This window comes from Triturus cristatus, chromosome 6, assembly GCF_964204655.1.
Source record: "Triturus cristatus chromosome 6, aTriCri1.1, whole genome shotgun sequence".
In the NCBI taxonomy this organism is placed as follows: Eukaryota; Metazoa; Chordata; class Amphibia; order Caudata; family Salamandridae; genus Triturus; species Triturus cristatus.
Window position 1 is genome coordinate 672,864,794 of NC_140589.1, and position 18,531 is coordinate 672,883,324.

The 18,531-nt window shown below is 44.0% G+C and overlaps 1 protein-coding gene across 3 annotated transcripts in view; it reads left to right on the forward strand.

Moving 5' to 3' along the window:
* The window catches only part of RNGTT (RNA guanylyltransferase and 5'-phosphatase), a 1,651,651-nt gene that overhangs the window by 216,958 nt on the left and 1,416,162 nt on the right, over positions 1–18,531 (forward strand). The gene's annotated exons all lie outside the window — the stretch shown is intronic.

An 18,531-nucleotide genomic window follows, 5' to 3' on the forward strand; every position in this document is an offset into this window, starting at 1 on the left:
ATTGTTAAAACTTTCAAATGGTGCTTATTTTTAGAGGAGACAATATCTCATAAGATGTCATCAGTATTTATAATAACAATTGTACCAAACTGACTGTGTAAAACCATATTGGTTTTTTGATTCTCAGCGGGACTCAAATTACTTGTCTGGTATTTCTCAGTACGTGACACTTTAATGCCAAGATAGGTGACTTGAGTATTAAATAGCAGGGGCTCAGACATGTTATACAATGTTATATGGGGTGCACCCTTCCAAGAAAGTTACTTATGATGCTCTTGCTCTTAATACCTAAGGTCAAGTTTTTCTGGATCAAGCGTTCAAGTTCATTTTATGTTAGGGAATAATCAAATCAAATCCTTCTCCCCTGCACTTTCAATATAGCTGTGAATTCCTCAGCAATAGATGATTTGTTGTCAAAGAAGTTTTTGTGGTGATGTATTTTATTATGAGGTGTAAGGAGAGTGATCACAGTCCTTTTTCCCTCTTCTTAGGAAAGCCCTGTTTTCCCAATATTGCAAGTCTTCGACATGCGTAATTTGGGACGAAGTACTAATTTAAGAAATTCACAATAGCACAGTAGAATCATGCTCTACTGATAGAGCTCTGTGTTTGGCTATGAGAACTCAAGTCTTATTTCGGTAATTGCTTTCCTGGAAATCATGGGAACAGTTGCTAAAAGTAATGTAGCCTTCTCCATATCTTAGACGAATGGGAACACTGGAGGATAGGCAGTGCAGGCAAGTTAAGAATGAGTTTTTGGTTGTTGTTGACGATAAAACACTCCTGTCCTCACAAAATAAGGAAGCAAGTGGGAATTGTGTAAGTATCATCACAATTCAGAAAAGTCAAATGAATGCCACTAGCTCAAGTACTCCAAAACTATTTTGGCAAAAATGATCCAAACTATAAAGAGATGCTAATGTACTTGCATTAAAGCGTATTAGGCATTGTAATTTTTCTATATTACAGGCAGGAGATATGTGTATCCAAGTATGATGGCTCTGCATTGGGGTATGGAGTTACTTCCTATTTTTAATTTTAATCTAGAAAAACTGCTGGAGTTGACATAGTCCCCAGTAGCTATTTTTTAAACCATGCACCTAAATTAGTGCTTACAAAATATTGCTGAATGAGAAGTGTGGCCCCGTGAAGGGCTTGACTTGTAACCTCTACATGACTTTTGAACAGCACATCAAGTGCAGAAAGGGAAATATTTAGTGAGCATTCATTGTATTTAATATGATGGATGTAGTTCAATTTTGGCACATTTTACAGAATTTGGGTTTACTCCCTTCCCTTCTTCAACTGTGCTTCATAAACGTCTATCAGATTGCTAACGCTGAACTCAATTCTAGTAAAGACATTTTCAGAGTTACCATTACCATTACCATGGCTTCAGAGATCCTTTACTTGGAACTTGATTTGAAATATTTATCTGGCTTGCTACTCTTTCTATTGCTCTGGTGATCTGTTTGGCCTAAATCTCTAAGGCAGTTATTAGTTTATCCTTTGGGGGTTGTCATTACATTTTCTGCATTTCAAATTTCATGGCTAAACTGTATTAAACTACAGACAACTAAATTAGGTATGTAGCTCTGGTTTACATTTCTCAAATTGCTAACAAAAAAATGGATTTAGAAAGATTATTTTCCCCAGTGTCTCATTAAGTCTGGTGTAGAAAAACTCCCCCAAAAAAGGACAACTATTAACATTTCTTACCTTTCACAAAGTGACCTCAGACCTCTGAAGCATCCTCAAAAAACTAAAGCAGAGTGGCAACGTTTGATAATTAGATGCCTTTCCCATTGTTGTCACAAGCATGTCAAGACCTCATGAGACCGCCCATTCCTTTCATACACGGACTTGGCCTCAGCCCAATACTACGGAAGACAAACGGGCACCTTTCCTACATGGCCGCAACAGCTTTACTATACAGTCCCGACCGTTTTTGAACTTGAAATTAAATTTAAAGGCTCTTGACTGGAGATTTTCCTCATTGTGGCTTTTACTGAGTATGCTTTTCCTCTTACAACTCTCTGAGCCTTGAAAAGGCACCAGACATGCATGCCATTGCGGGGCAAAACACGTGTTGGCTGGTGCTTCTACATATGGAGGAATTGAATAATAAATTATCTTTTCTGTACACTGAATCTCTCTCCTCATTCTCTATTCAATGAATAAATTTATAAATGCAATGTATGAATACCCTGTTTTGTAACTAATTCATATACTGCCTAACAAGCTATCCTTAGCATCTGTTAACTTTATAACCTTGTGCTGTTGTGACCACACAAATTCCGATAACCTGGCAGATTTGATTTTTATTTAGGACAGCCTCATAAAACAATTTGACATGTCTTGAGTGATGTAATATATAAGGTCCTAAGCAGTGTATGGCAGGGGTGCGAGTAATAGTTAGCTTAGTATACTGTAATCAGAATATTTCAATGCCTTTATTGTTTTTAAATGTTAGTTTTTATTTTACTTCTACACCGAACTGTAACATCACTTTAACCTTTGTTTTTTCCTGTCATTTTCTAGTTAAAAAAACATAAGCTAAGATCTAATTACAGTACCTATCTATAATGGTATCTTAACCTGTGGTGCTTCAAAAGGGCCCTCTGCTTAGTGGGGGTGGGGCACGCAACCGGTAGGAGCACGCCGGTACAATAAAATATATTGAAAACAAAATAAATAATGCTCTCTGAGGAATGGGTAATGGAAGATTCTCTGTGATTTATAGAAGCAAGTGATGATGCCGAAAGGCGTCATCAGTTGGTACAATAAATCACCCAAAGCTTCCTTTACCCATTCCTCAGAGAGCGGTATTTGTTTTGATACATATTTATTTTCCAAACCGTGATGCTGCTTGCCAACTTTGATATCTATATATATATATATATATATATATCTCTCTCTATCTATCTATCTAGGTAGATATCTCGAACTTGGCAAACATAAATGTGTACTCATGGTTTGGCAAATTTGCATAAAATTTGTAGTATAGTATATTCTGCTAACTGCTGTTATGTCAATTTGTGTAGATCTGCCAGAATGGAATGGGGGGTTAGAGGAGTGCCAAAAACAAAATGTTTTCTGTTTTAGCTACCTTAGGAGTTTGTTCTCCGAAAGGTGTCACAAAATTAGAACTTGACTCGGGCCATTTTGTGACTTGGTGTAAATTTGTTTAGTAGCTTTTGAGGTACTCAAATTACAGAAAGGTGGTGGGCAGACGTACAATGTTTACAGTTTTATTGTTATCTTGACTGTCGCTCTAGAAATCCTACATGGAACCATATCTTTGTATTCTTAAACTGAAAAACATTTGAATCTTATTGCACAAGCGATTTCTTTCCCCCTTCCACTATTGCAGAACTCGCAGGGCCTGGCAAGGAGAACAGATCTTCACAGTCTGATTGGTCTTACAGTTTTTGGTACTGCCACCATTAAGCGATGTGTATGTCTTGCACTGCAAAAATAAATATGGGAGGGGTTACAGAAAGGCAAGGGACACATGCCCTAATGCCATAGTGGATGTGGAATGGGGCATAAATTAACACATACCAACCCCCCCCCAAAAATATAAAGAACACCTTGCTTTTCCCACAGGATTCCCTGCTATGGCTACAGATCTGTGGATCCCATGCACCATCATTTTGTGGATACAAAGGACATGGACTCAACATGCATTTGCAGAACTCGGAAACACACACAGGGCTATGTATTCATGGCTGTATTTGAGATTTGTGTAACAAAAACCAAACTTCATGTTTAAAAAAACAAATTGGCCTGTGCTCCACTTCCTCTGCGCAGAACATAAGGCCGTGTTCTGTGGGCAGTGACCACCTGGCTTCCGGTAGCAAGGTCCCACACTCTACAGTAAACCCTCACTGTTCTTGGCAAAAGGCTTTGATCATATGGGGGCTGTGCCCAGTCTGCTCCAAAAATGATTCCGTAGAGTCACCCTCCGCTTGTTCTGGAAATCCCGCCAGGCAGATATTATAACAATGGGATCATCCTTCTGCGTCCTCTGCTCTATCCTACAATATCGTCGCTACGGCTGTCAGTCTCCATACCTATTTCTTCAATGCAACAACATCGTGGTAGTTTCCACCAATCTTCTGATCCGTAACAGTCACTCTCTCTGATACCTTACGCAGATCCGCTTGCAGGAGCCCCGTATCTATCTTTCCCTCCAGGACAGTGCCGACCCCTGTATAGCCTCCAGTAATGCTGCCCTCGATGGTTCTGCGTCAGATTCCTTGGCCCCCTCCTGTCTCATGCTGCGCAGTGAAAATCCCTGTGGTTGAAGGTATTGCGACATCGTGTTGCTCTGCTGTCCCTTAGGTGCCTTGTCTCTCCCTATAGCCAGACCGCAGCTGGACTCTCTATTTATATGAGTGTCAGCCCTAACTTCAAAGTATCCATAGATTAGTGGGTTCTCAGGTGCACTCTCCACAAGGCATATATCAGATCAGGGGGCTCTCTCACAGCCAAGCACAGTTTAGATAGGCTCCAAATGTATTTCTGCACACAGCAGGGCAAACAGTGTCCATAAAGGATTGTGTTATCCGGATTCCCTGTCCCCTCTCGGAAGCAGCTGTTTTGCCACGGGGCACGCTCTTTCCAGTGGTAGTTTTAGGAAGCGGTCACCATAGTTCTGGGCACTCACAGACTACTTATTCTGATTATGGCTGGGCAAGGGGGTCGCTCCCCACATCCCACGCAGGAAAACAAGCAGAAGAGAGGTGCATGTGCAGGCAGTAGTTCCTCTATCCTCAATTTCCCAGTAAACAGACCCTACCTATTGTCTCCACAGCACTCTCAATCCAGCAGTGCAGCGTTAATTCAATGATCTTTAACCATGGAGGGCCTCATAGAGCAAGGGAACACAGGTCTGGATTCCCCGGATCAAGGTTCTTAGTTCAGGCACCTTTGTGAGTGTTGCACAACACCGGGCAAAATCTACTGTTTCCCCTAGTATTTCTCTTTTTTTCTTTTCCTGGGGTGACTTTAAGGAAAACTGTCGTCTCCGGGCCGACCTGCTCCCGGAGGGTCCCCCCCAGCGCTCTCCCTACACCCGCCTCACCTCCTTGCCAGTCCGACGAGGACGTGGTCGCCGCCTCCTACGTCAGGCGGCGCAACCACCAGGTCTCCAATCCCCCACGTTTCCCCCCCAGAGCTGCTTGCAAATACTACTGAGGGCTCTCTCGCTCTGAACGGAACACCGGGGTCCATCCGGTCTCACCTTAGGGAGCAGCAGTAGGGTACACAGTCCACCAGAGCTGCCAGATGTCGCTTACCACTGCAGGCCGCAGTTTTCATAGGCCCGTGCTCCCAGCTCCCCCCTCCACGCTATACTGTGCCAGAGCAATCTCGATGCCATCCTCTGCTCCAGTACAGCTTTCTCGGCAAAGTAAGTCACAGAGACATCACTTCCACAGGTATCCGACAGTCTCCTCTATATTCTGGCCGTGACGAGGTCTCATTTCCCCCAGGGGTGTCTCCCATTTTGCATCAGTCCTGGCCTTTACTTTTCAGGGAGAAATGCGCTGCATCCCGAACACCGTTGAATTAATTGCTGGGTCAGGGAGCACAAGCTTAACGCGTCCGAGCGTTCACCTTGCCAGGCCACACCCCTCGTCCTCGATATCCATGACACAATATTTTGTCCCACGATATTAGTGTTTTTGATATTCTGTCTACATTCTGTGTGAAGGGTATCTTTGAAGAATTTTGGAGGTTCTGGATTTGAAAGTGACCCTCATGGTATAGTTGTTAATGTTTGCATTTTCTTCCATAACTGTTGCACACTTTTGCCACCCGGTATTTCTTTCAACCAGAATTAATTTATGGCTGTTTAGTAATGTGGTTCAAGAATGTTAAGTTATCTATATTAGCGACCAGGGAGGAAGTAGCGTCTCATGTAGAACGACTGAGATGCTTTGACTATAAGGTCTAAATGGACAAAACTCACGCCGAAATAGACAAATCGGGGTCACGGTTAGCATGGCTGGCTAACCCCAATAAACAAGGCTCTCCGATTCTAGAGCTGGAGACTGCGGGGGGAACAAGGGCTCACACACCAGCTGAGATTAATGACCTATTTGTAGACTACTATTCCACTCTCTATACCAGCCCGGCCACACATGGGTTACTACGAACGCACACATTCCCGGCTGAACTCTAGATCCCGCATGTCATGGAAGACGAAGCGGACGCTTTAGGGGGGACATAACCCACAAGATTGCCGCTGCTATCAAACACATGGCACGTAATAAAACTCCTGGCACAGATGGGCTCCCGGTCGAGTTCTACTCCACATACTCAGCTGAATTAACCCCCCCCATCTCCTGGCACTCTACGAAACAGCTAACGAGACGGGCTCCCTACCAGACACCAAGAGGGATGCTGTAATAGTTCCCATCTTGAAGTCAAATCAAGCCCCACACAATAAGACGGCTTACAGGCCGTTATTGTTGCTTAATATCGACTATAAGATCCTAAGTCTGATCCTTGCCACACACTTCTTGCCCCTCATGACTACACTTATACACAAGGACCAGGCTGGGTTCATCCCGACACGCAACACAGCAGGAAATATTAGGCGTTAGATAGCCATCCTAGAGGCACACAGGGATAACCAGGAGTGCGCCATGATTTTTGCCATTGACATTGAGAAAGCTTTTGATAGCTTTGAATGGCCCTACCTGTATGAAGTGATGGGACGCATGGGACTGGGAGAGGGATTTATCAAGTGGACCAGGCTGCTGTACACTGGAACTATTGCCAGAGTATGCACGGGAAGAACAGTGTCGCAAAGCTGGCCGATAAAACGTGGTACCAGACAGGTGTGCTTGCTATCCCCCCTACTATTTGCTCTGGCTGTGGAGCCACTTGCCATAGCAGCCAGGGTGGGGCAATCGTATGAGGGCCTGAGAGTCAAACAGGATTGTCATCATATAGCATTATATGCCAACGATCTGTTGCTGTTTCTAAGAGGGGGGATGAGAACTTAGCAGGAACCCGAGATTTGATGGAGAGGTTTGGCTCCATATCTGGACTTAGAGTGAGCTGGCTATTTTCCTGCCTCTTTCCAGTGGTGCGAACGGGCAAACACCCGCTGGACCTGCCGCAATTACAATGGGAAACTAGATGCTTGCCATACCTGAGAGTCCACATTTACCATGACTGGTCGTACCTCTATGAGGGGAATATAGGAAAGGCCTATCTTGGCTTACGTGCAGCTATGGACTTCTGGCGTACCCTACCGCTTCAATAGCTGGCAGGATTGCCCTCTTCAAAATGATAGCACTCCCCCACCTCCTGTATTACTTTAACGCACTCCCGCTCTGGATCCCGATGGAATTTTTCAGGGACCCTGAGTCCCAGATCCAAACATTTATCTGGGGTAATGGCTGCTGAAGGGTGGCCCTTACACTACTACAGAGGCCCGTGACGGAGGGGGGCCTGACGTCAGCGGGACGATCCCGGACAATCTAGAGTATTACTGAATGACCTACTGAGGGTGTTTCTCAGAGTGCACAGATCCTAAGGAGGAGACACTCAGGAGCTCAGAGTGCAAGCTAAGTGCTGGAGTCGGGGACTGCAGAAGAGACCCCATACTCACCATACATTCCGCTGGATGTGCTAAGGACCCTCCCACATGGTGGAAACTGGCGGGGCCTGAAGATGTGGATGGAAATGAGGGTGACAGGGATTCGGAGATGCTGACATTTGAAGCGTTCCGGGCGGAATTTGGACTTCCGCAGGGACACTTTTTGTTACATATGGCACTAACGACAGCCATTCGCAAGCACTGGCGGACGGGATCTGTAGAACCCCCGCCACAGCAAACTTGCTATTCTATGGCCCTATCAGCGGGTACTATCAAAGCCGTGTCCTGTCTATACAGAGCCCTGCCGCAGACGGACTACGATCACTGGAGAAACTTCATCACCAGTGGGAGGGATACTAGGGCATACCCATACCGACCAAGGACTGTGATAACAGACTGGCTGGAACACCAAAAGAATCCAGAAACGCACGCTTCAAATTGATAAACTGTTATGTCCTGCACAGAGCATACTTGACCGCCGAACGCATACGTAGATACTTTCAGGTGGAGGACGCAGCCTGCCGCAATGCAATGCGCCCCAAGCCCACATACTACGTATGTTCTGGGATTGCCCTCAGCTGCAGGAATTACGGACGCAAGTAGTGCAAACAGTGAACGAGGTTATAAAGAACTGGCATGCACTCCGGCTCGCTGACTTCTGGCCTGGTTTCCTCACTTGACTAAAACTAAGGTCACTAGCAGATTTCAAGAACTAGCTTACATTTTGGCAAAACGGGAGATAACCAGGAACTGGAAGGCGAGAGGAGGTGCTAGGATAACAGTCTGGCGTAAGGAACTCCTGAAGTTGGCGGGATGTGAAAGCCGAGTACTGATGTGGGAAGCCAAAAGAGGGCTACGACACATAGTTACCTAGATCCTGGGAGACCCTAGTAAAGAGACCTAGAATATCCAGAACTAGAGCCTCCAGACTGCAAGAGGGAAGTAGAATTAAAAACAAACACTCCTGACATTAACACATCAACAATAAATAGCATATGCATATTAACCAGCCAACACGAGACTAGTGAACGTCACACCTCATTGGCATCACCCTACCCTGTGCACACAGCTAGGAAACTGATACTACCCTTGACCCAGCACTGTACGAGAGACCTACTAACAGGATGACTCGGGGGGGAACGGTGGGAGGGGTTAGTTATTGTCAATTTATTGTTGCTTGGACATTCCAATTGACCACTTCTGTGACAAGTGAAATGAATATGAGAAAATTCATGATAAATGAAACAAATTGCTTTATGATTATGTATTACGCTGCTGCAGCAGAGATAAAAAATAAAAGTCTGTTTACAAAAAAGAAATGTTAAGTTATCTATTCTGCTGTACTGTTGGCTCTAATTGTCTTAGTGTTCTGGAACGTCCCTTCAGTGAGGCAGTTTTTGAGTACTGTGCTGTGCATAAATTCATGCTACGTTTGCTTTTCCCGTTTCATTTTTGATGAAGATGGGTTGCATCTGAGGAGAAACTTTAAGTCCGGAGCACCTTGGGGAGTGGGTGTTCTTGGACTTTATTTTAAATAATCTGCACTGCTCCAGAGAGGACTGACTGCCTGTTACTGGAAAAGTGAAGGCAATTCTGGTCTGCCGCCTATATTCTTTCTGTTTTCCGTGCCTTGGTAACCCTAAAGCTGCATAGAATCTGAGGGGTTTTGGCACTGCTGAACTGTGCAGTAAGTGTACTGGGAGTCTGGTGTTCGCATCTGGAAATATTTAGTACTGTTACTAGATTAAAGTCCCACTGTTGTTGGCACCGGGGAACAATAACTTGTAGATTGCAAATATGGTGCTGCATTGCCTGTTGTCTTTGGGGGACATCAGCAGTGCATCTAGTTGCACATAGGGCTACATGGTGCTTTCCAGATCCCCTTAACAGCTTGAAGTGGCCACATGGTAGTTTTTTTTTTTTTTTTTTTTTTTTTCTCATTCATAGTGAAATAACAATTGTCCTTGGATACCATTGAGACATTTCAACATAGCGCCAATCAAATATTACAGTCTAAGTCTCTACCCCCCTCCTTCTCCCTCCACGCAATCCACTATACTCCACGAACCTGCTTAGTACGAATGTCTATGACAGCCCAGATAGGTGTGCTCCATCTCGCCGATATAGTCCCTACCCCCTCTTAGTCCACCCCTCCTGTGGCTACCCTACTACTTGCCTGGTGTGACCCTCTTCTATATATCTGGTAGTTAGCCTGACCCCAGGATCCCATGTCCCCCGGATCTTCAAGCTTTTTTAGGGAAAGCCCTTTTATACCTCTCTCTCTGAGACCCTACAGCGTTTCATCCCCACCTCACATTCTCTGAGTAATGGGGGAGTTTTCATCCCTATCTCTGGGCAATGTCCCTCTTTGCCACCATAAATCCCACATTCCCCAGAATCTTTGGATATCTCGCGAGGTCTGAGGGTCCCATACTCACAGTTGAGCTGTTTGTGGCTTCAACTCAGTGGTGTCTCCAATCGCTCCCTCCAGGGTTCTCATCACCTACTCCCAAAAAGGATGCACCCGAGGACAATGCCACGAGGTATGTATGACTATCCCCTCCATACCACACTACCTAAGGCAATGGGTGCCACCCGCCCTCCCAATCTTGTGAAGTAATGTCCGGGTGTAGTACGTCCTGTAGAGGAGTTTCAGTAAAATAAGCCGTAACAGGCCTTAATTGCAACTTCCGTTGGAAAGTTCAATGCCTCCTCCTAGTCAACTTCCCCTATATCCTGTTCCCACCTATCCTTAAGGTGTCTTAACCTCCCCATGTGTATTTCGTTGCAGTATGCCATATGTCGGAGATATCAGTTTGTGTCTGACTCGCCTATCTTAACAGTCTCCTTTCCAATTGAGAGTTCTCCTGTGCCGCCTCCTTCTTTATCTGTGCTCCCAAGGAGTACATGCCATATTTGTCTGTATTTCATCCACTGAGTATTCGGCATTTGATATCCTCTTTGTAATCAAAGGGAATCACCCCATTGATGTCCCAAACATCTTAGAGTGTAGAGATACCCATCATATCCCACCCCTGAGAGCCCTTCCGGGTGATCACTTGTCGCAGTCTTATACCTTCCCAGAGTGGTGTGCAAGGTGTGAGTCTCGTTTCCCATTGCATCTCCGAAGCAAACTTCGCAACACAACTAGGACTGTGACCATCAATGAGCATGACCATTTATTGAGGTTGCCCACAATTAGCATGTGCATTTGACTCTGGTCACCCATCCCCATCTGTCCACTTGAATCGCCGGGTCACCTCTGTCAATCGTTCACTATACTAACTTGCGCTACCACATTATATTTTTGCACCTTTGGAAGTGCAATGCCGCCGTCTAATTTGGATCATTGTAGTGTCTTGATTGCTGTCCAGAGTTGGCCTCTCTCCCATAGCAGTGCCTGCAACTGGGCGTCCACTCGGGGCTGAAACGGTTTTCGGCATTGTGTAAGGACTGTTTTGCAGAACGCTTAACAGGAAGGACCACTCCACCGAATCGAACGCCTTATTGGCGTCCAACGACACCAAGGCCCAGGGTCCCCCCCTCTGTGTCTGTCTGCTCTATGGTCTTATGAAGGCACCACAGGTTCTGTTTTGTCGAGCGATATGGCTTAAAGCCTATTTGGTCTGCATGAACAAGGTCAGTTACCACACCTCGTAGTCTGTTGGCCAGCAGCATAGCAAGGATATTTGAAAAGTGAAATCGGTCTATGCGAATCACATTGAATTTTTGGGTTTGCCTGGCTTGGGTATGAGGACAATGGTGGCCATGTGTAAGTCTCCCGGCAACGTCCCGACATGGCGTGTTTCGCAGTACATCGAGAGCAACGGTGTAGCTACTTTACTGGTTATTTTGCAGAAGAATTCTATGGGTAGCTCATTCGGGCCAGGGCCCTTCCCTACCTGCATCTGAACAGTACCACCTTGATTTCTGACTCCATGGTAGAGTTTTTGATTAAGAAACGTACCCAAGACCCCTCAAATGTTAGATCATGATGTGTTCCAGGCTCTCCGGTTTTGACCCAAATCGAGCTAAACCCATATCTTAATGTGGCATTGGGCAGTAAGAAATGGAGGCAGTGATCAAAGGAGCTAAAGTACCCCATGAGGATCTTAAATTAAGCAGCATTAATAAAAGGTATAATTCTGCTGATGCTGATTGGGCCAGCAGGTAGGAATTAATTAATGTAATTTTGAATTAATGTAATCTGTGTGCCCTTTGCCAAACCTGATCTGCTTAGTATCCAGGTTAAGGATTGCTATGAGGCAACTGTAGTCTCAGTGTAATACTGTCCTAGCGAACATGGAAATTAAAAAAAAATGCATTGATAGCGCATCGGTTTCTCCCATGTTAATTAAATCTGCTAATTGAACTTAAAGTATCATGCAAGCCGAAACAGCAGAAAGAGGGACAACTTTACGAAAAATAAGTTTGGATGAAGGAAAGAGCTCCCTGACAAGTATCACGGAAGAGCAGCGGATGTGGCGCAGCGGCCAGAGCTGCTGACTCGGTAGCTGGGGATCTCGGTTTGGGTCTCAGTGGCACAATATCCTGTGATTCTGGGCAAATCAGTAAATCTTGCCCGCTGATAAATTGTGCTTTATAAATCTGCTAATTTAATTTTAAGTATCACACAAGACGAAAAAGCAGAAAGAGGCAAAACTTTATGGAAAAATAGTTCCACCAAAGCAGATGTTAACAGTATTTCAGTAATGGGAAACTGATGAGAAGCAGGTGAGGAACAAGCATTGATAAATGAGAAAAAATATGCCACAGCCAATAGAAATCGAGGAAAAGTAAGTGGCAAGCACAGGAACCAATGAAAAGCCAGGGAGGGGGTGTAAGTCTGTTTTAAGATTTATATTGAAAACATTGGATTTTACAAGCACAGTGCAAGCGCTGTGCAGGTGAAACCTAAAAAGGGTATTTTTCGCACAGCAGAAAGTTTCACATTTAACAAAAATCAATTTTTTTGGTTGCTAAGATTGTAATTATTTAGTATCAACCTTTTTCAATAAGTGTTGTAGATTATAAAATCCCTAACCCTGTTGATGTGTGTTTAAAGTCTATAATTAGTTTTCATTTCAAAGGGTAAAATACTTAAATTGGGTATCATTGGCTGAAAAGTTGTAAAAGCTGATATTTTGGCTTTGCTATCTGAACATTCCTTTGGATGTAAATATATGGTCTACGTTTAGTGAATTCTCTCAACGTGTGGAACAAGCTGTACAAAAACATGGGGAAAGGTGACAAGCAGCAGCCAGAACTTGCCTACATTGCCAAGAAAACAACCAAGCACACTAATTGCAAGCTTGTTCAGGGGCTCTTGCTTGAAACAAAGAATAGTTTTGTCACCATTGAGGAAACAACCTCACATTATGCTTGTATGATGAAAGGCCTAGATAAGCAGGCAACTAGAGTGAACTAAGCGGAGAGGCATCTCTGTGGCCTAGGGGGCAACACTCGTACTAGCAACAAGAAATGACTGCACATGAAGAAAGTTTTTCATGTTATTCAGGGATAGCTCGTAGACCCTAAAAAGTGGTGCCGCCTCAACAAATCTTTGAATTCTGGATTTTCAGACTTCAGCAATACCAGGATAATAGAGTCTTGGTTACCTTTTTCAGACACCTTCATTGTTGAGACCACACACTGGCTTTGGCTTCCTTCTGAGGCGTAGGCTAATCAAAGCCTGACTCTTGAACCACCTAGATGAAGACAAGGTACTTCAGCTAATTGTGGAAAAAAGCAATCTATAATTTGAGGCTTCCTATTTATCCCTCATGGTTCACGGCATGTGTAAAGGAGGTAGGTAAATCGTTTACTGCAGTGAAGATGAGACTACCAGACTAACAATCAATATGCAATGGTATACCATGTGAAATTAAGGTAAATATTTTAGGTATAGATCCTTCTATTTTCTAACGCCCTTCTGTGCCCTCTTTGGTGAATTCACAGTGGTCAAAGAAAAGGCTGAACTGTTTCAAAAACATAAAACAAGCAGGAAGGACAAGACCGATGGACGCAAACCCTCAGAACACAAGTAATGTTGGATAGCATTGGTGTGCGCGGTTGGGATGTCCAGCTGTTCAGTTGACTATTTACCGTCATCTATTAAATTAATCCCTGCTCATGGGGTCTTGACATGTGGCAGGAGTGTGTGACATTTATTTAGACCCATTATTGTTTTATAGATGTTGTCATGTACCGTTCTTATTTCAGAACCTAACTCAGTCCATGGTTTACAAATGTAATCCATGTACAATACTGCTGATGGGCTTGATTGGGACTTGGGCACCCCTGGAGTTGGTGCAGACTGATAATGTGAAACTTTAATAAATTCTTAAATTAAGGATGGTTTAGATTATTTTATTATGCAAATGTTTCATGATATATGCCAGACATTTTCCTATAGTTGATGTAGTCATCTGTTCCTTATCCATAAACCGACGTGTAAATTGGAGATATATTATTATTTGTGTGTGAGCCAACTGCTAGAGAGTTATTCATCTCTTTTAGTCCATGTTTATAGGTGGCGAGCCCTAGATACTTCTGTGTGTAGCACTTGAACTTCATAGAGGTTGGTCAGGATAAAGTTATATGATATTTGTGGGGTCACTGACAGTTGAGGGTTTTGACATGGAGGGGTTTGTTTTGTAAATCATGTTCAGTCGCTTATGTTTATGGTCACATATGCAGGCATGCTTCAGTACTGGAATGGGTTATATGTACAGTGAGTGATACTGGTTGATGCAAGTGTAAACTTTTGGGGTTGTCGTGTGACAGAAAGTTGGGTCAACTTAGGTCTGCATTGTATGGGCCATGTAATACTTGATTTGGCCGAACATAGAGATTCCTGTCAAATCGAGTATTACTGAACACAGATAAATAAATCAGTATGCTGCTTCTACCTCATTCTTCATTTCAGTAGTTCAAAGCTGATGATGTTTCTGGGTGGGACTCGGCCCAAAACTGGACAATTGCTGAATAATTTCCAGCAGTTATCTCCATTTGCACTAACTGACTATTTCTAAGGACACCATACAAGGACAGCTCAGGAATTTTATTTTATTTTGGGAGTTTTATATAGCGCGAACAAGACCCTTACGGGTGACAGAGCGCTTTACAATACAGAACAAAGGAAAATTAAATACAAACTGTGGAAATGTACAGACATGACATAAGGCATGAAGAACAATATTGCAAACAAAAATGGTAAGAGTTAGAAGAGAACAAAAGGGTCAGGCAATAGCGGACAAACTAGATCCTGTATGGTGAACAGAGTACAAGAAAAGGCAACGGTGAATATGATAACAAGCATTGGCATAGCCAATAGGTCTCGCTTTTGGGACATTATAAGTATTTAGTTATGCAGCACAATATTCTTGGTGCAACAACATCAACTGTTGCATGGCTAAGCACTTATAAGGTCCCAAAGGCGAGACCTAGTGGCTATGCCAGTGCTTGTTTTTAGTGTGCCGTAGCAGGGCGGTGGCTGCTGCTTTGCAGGTCCGAAGATCCCTGGCGCCCTCTTTCATTGGGAGTGAGATCGAAAGAATGGGGGAGGGGTGGTCCACCTGTGTGTGTGCGGTGTACACAGTCCAGAAAACTGGCGCCGTGTGGTAGGCTGCACCAACTAAGGTCCAGAGATGGGGGCTGGGAGAGGGCGAAACCTTGCTGACGCGGCTGTGGCCACATAAAACAGCTGGGGGGGTTGTTGGCTTCAAGGGTATGCTGCGTGTCCAGACCTGCACCAGTGCGCAATGACTCAGACACCAGGGATCGTAGCTGGTGCAGAACAATCGATTGTGCTGCTCCGCTCCTTTTATTAAACTCCTGCGGTCATGTGACTTTGGGTCAAACCAAAACTTAATAACAGCCTAGGGGTGCTGAGGTGAACACCCCTAGGTTGACATTACAACCCGAACTAGACTGTGATGTGATTGAGTGAGCCGAAGTTAAGCCGATAGGGAGAAGCCCTGCAAGCATAATGGGCAAAAGTTAGCTATGTCAATAAAAATAAGAAAATACACATTAACAGATGAAATATGATACATAAAGATAATGGGGCTTATCAGCTGCTGTGAGCAGCAAAGAAAGAGGAAGAGACTACGACAGAAACCTTCTATATGTTACTAGTGTTGTGTGTAGACATTTTGCATCGCGTGTTTTGTTGTTTGTTACACATTCCTACTAGATATTGCTGTTTGTGTTTTTATTGGGTGGTGAGCAAACAGAATAGAAAATCCAGCGTAATCAGAGCCTCAGGTTCTGAAAAGATATTGGGCAATAATAGCTGCAAAACTAGTGATTCTAAGCACGGAGCCAGAAATGAGCACGTTCACGGTGCAAAATTGTTACTCTAGACGTTTCTTACAGCGAGGATTTTGTCACTCACAAAGAACTGCCTAAAAAACCACAGGCTATGGCCAGAGCTACTGACTTTGGAGGTGGGGAAACTAGATTCGAACCTCGGCATCGACTCAACAGAATCCTGTGATTCTGGGCAAATCACGTAATCGCCTCGTGCCTAGTACAAAATGAATGTGTCCTTGCGTAACTTAATTGGTGCTCATGTAAAGCGATCCAATACGGGTCGAGATCGCGCTATATGAAACTACAAATAAAATAAAATAAATTGAGAGCTTAGCTGGTAGAACTATCAAAGAAGCTTTATTGAGAACTTGGGGTGATGGCATGCCTTAAACGAGGGAAGAGGTGGGCGTTAAGAAACAATGAAATTGGCTTCCATATTATATCTCTCAAAGGTACCCCCGGGGCAAAACGGCAGTGCCCCTATGAAGTTAATTTGTATAGCTATGAAGTTCATTTGTATAGTGCCCCAGGGGTGACAATTGGAACGCGATTAGTCTGTTTTTTAGACATGAACTCAGTGGCGGGTTTGAGAAGTGAAGGGGGCGGGTTGTGAGCATGGAAGTGGTTGCCGGCAAGTTAACTTACTCTGTCTGTACCTGTAATTGAGAAACTAGATCCCGCTGTATGCTTGTGCTGGAATGCCTTCTATCTCGCTCTCCTGTTGGCCGAGGCACAAAGAAGAGGTAGGATGCACAAAGAGATTGAAGAAATTGTCTTAGTATGGTAAAACCAAACCTATTGCTTTTGCCAGTTCAAGTATCCAAGTGGACACAGCGGAGTATATCACATGTTGGAACCAGATCAGACAAGCCACGCTCTCACGAGTTCTGTACTCTGGTGCATGGTTGTGGCTGGAGAGGGATTCCTTCAGCTCGTTTATAGGTACCGTTCGCCATGGTTGTGGTGAATGGCATACAATATTTAAAAGTTGTCTGCTCCCTGCACGGCCGCGAGAAGCGCTCTGTGGCGGGGGAGGGGCGTTGAAGCGATAATCGCGTGTGGCCGATTTCGCAAGACGGGCGGCTGCGAGATGTGCTCTGTGGTGGGGAGGGGCGAGCAAGACTGAGAGGCAGAGCGAGGCGCGCGCGGGGGGGAGCGAGAGGAAAGCCAGATGAGAGCATTAAAAGGACCGAACATAATATTAGGTCGGACGAAGAACAATAGGTAACAGACTGGTGTGTGAATGTAAGCGAGACACAGGAAAGAGAGAAGTGCTTGAAACATGAGGGGAAGGGAAAGGATGCCTCAAGACCCAACTTTAAAAACAGGTAGTTAACAATTGCTCCTTAGCTGAGGAAGGTAAGATGAGGCCTCATTGTGACCTTGGGTAAGGAGCGATTGTTACCTACCTACTTTTGGGGTTTACCAGTGTATTCCCACATCATGGGTTTGCCAATACCAAGGTAGCAGTTATATGTGAAATGCTGATGCCATATTCCTACGACATAATAATGGATCTGTAAGATGTGGTGCAAAGCAAGGTCTGTCTTCAACAGTGGAAGGTTATCCAATCATATCGCTAAGAACTAAATGCTACGGATTGGGGACACACAAGAATAGGGAGAAACACTATTGAATCAGGGGCAGGGAAGCGAGGTAGATAATAAAGCCATCCAATCATGAGCAAGAGGCCAATGCCCACTCAAAGTATACGAAATGTATTGGAAAGTATGCGTCTCCCTGATACAGCTAAATCAGTCTCTATCTGAGACATACAAATAGAAAAAATGACTACTGGCTAATAAGAACATGATATCCCTACCAAGTTTATGTCAAGAGATGTTGAGTGAAAATAAAAATACCAACAAAAAAATTAGTTTCAGTCCCAAATAGCCTTTGAAGAATGCTGCTGTGTGGAGTTCTTTTAATTGAGCTGAATTTGTAGGGCATGATGGCAGGGTGCATCTCTAGGTATTAGGGCAGAAACATTTTGCAGTCTGTTTGCGGGCAAAGTTTACCTTTTTTCTGTTTAGACCGTGAATAAAGCAGTCACGTTTCCAGTGATATGCTCTTTGAGTGATTTTGCCAATTGGTCGTTTTTTACAAAAAAATAAAAGTTAAAAAATGCTGCTTTTTTTTGGCATGTTTTCTGTATTTCAACTAACTTGAAAATTAAGGAAAATATTTAAGTATCCGGGGATCTCTCCTGTAAAGAGAAATTCTGCTGTTTATAGATTCAGAAAAATAATCTTGACAGAAAACCGAGATGACCGACAAGTCACATTCTCCTTCTGGTGATGTGGGAATTAGTCTGTTGCATTTGTTTTTGTTTTTGTACTTTTCAAACTAGGGCATCCTGAGAGTTGCAGAAAGTTAGGCTGTGATGGACACTTCGTATGATAGAATTATGCTTCAATTACTATTCTTTGCGAGCGGCTCGGCTATGGTGTGTATTTCCCCTGTGTGGCTCCAATACAAATAAGAAAGATAAGTACTGTTGACGTACCTTGCTCATCACAGGCTCCAATCCCCTGAACCCAACTCGGTCTTTTGCAGACCGCCGTTCAGTTGTTACTATTGACTTTAGTGATAATCAC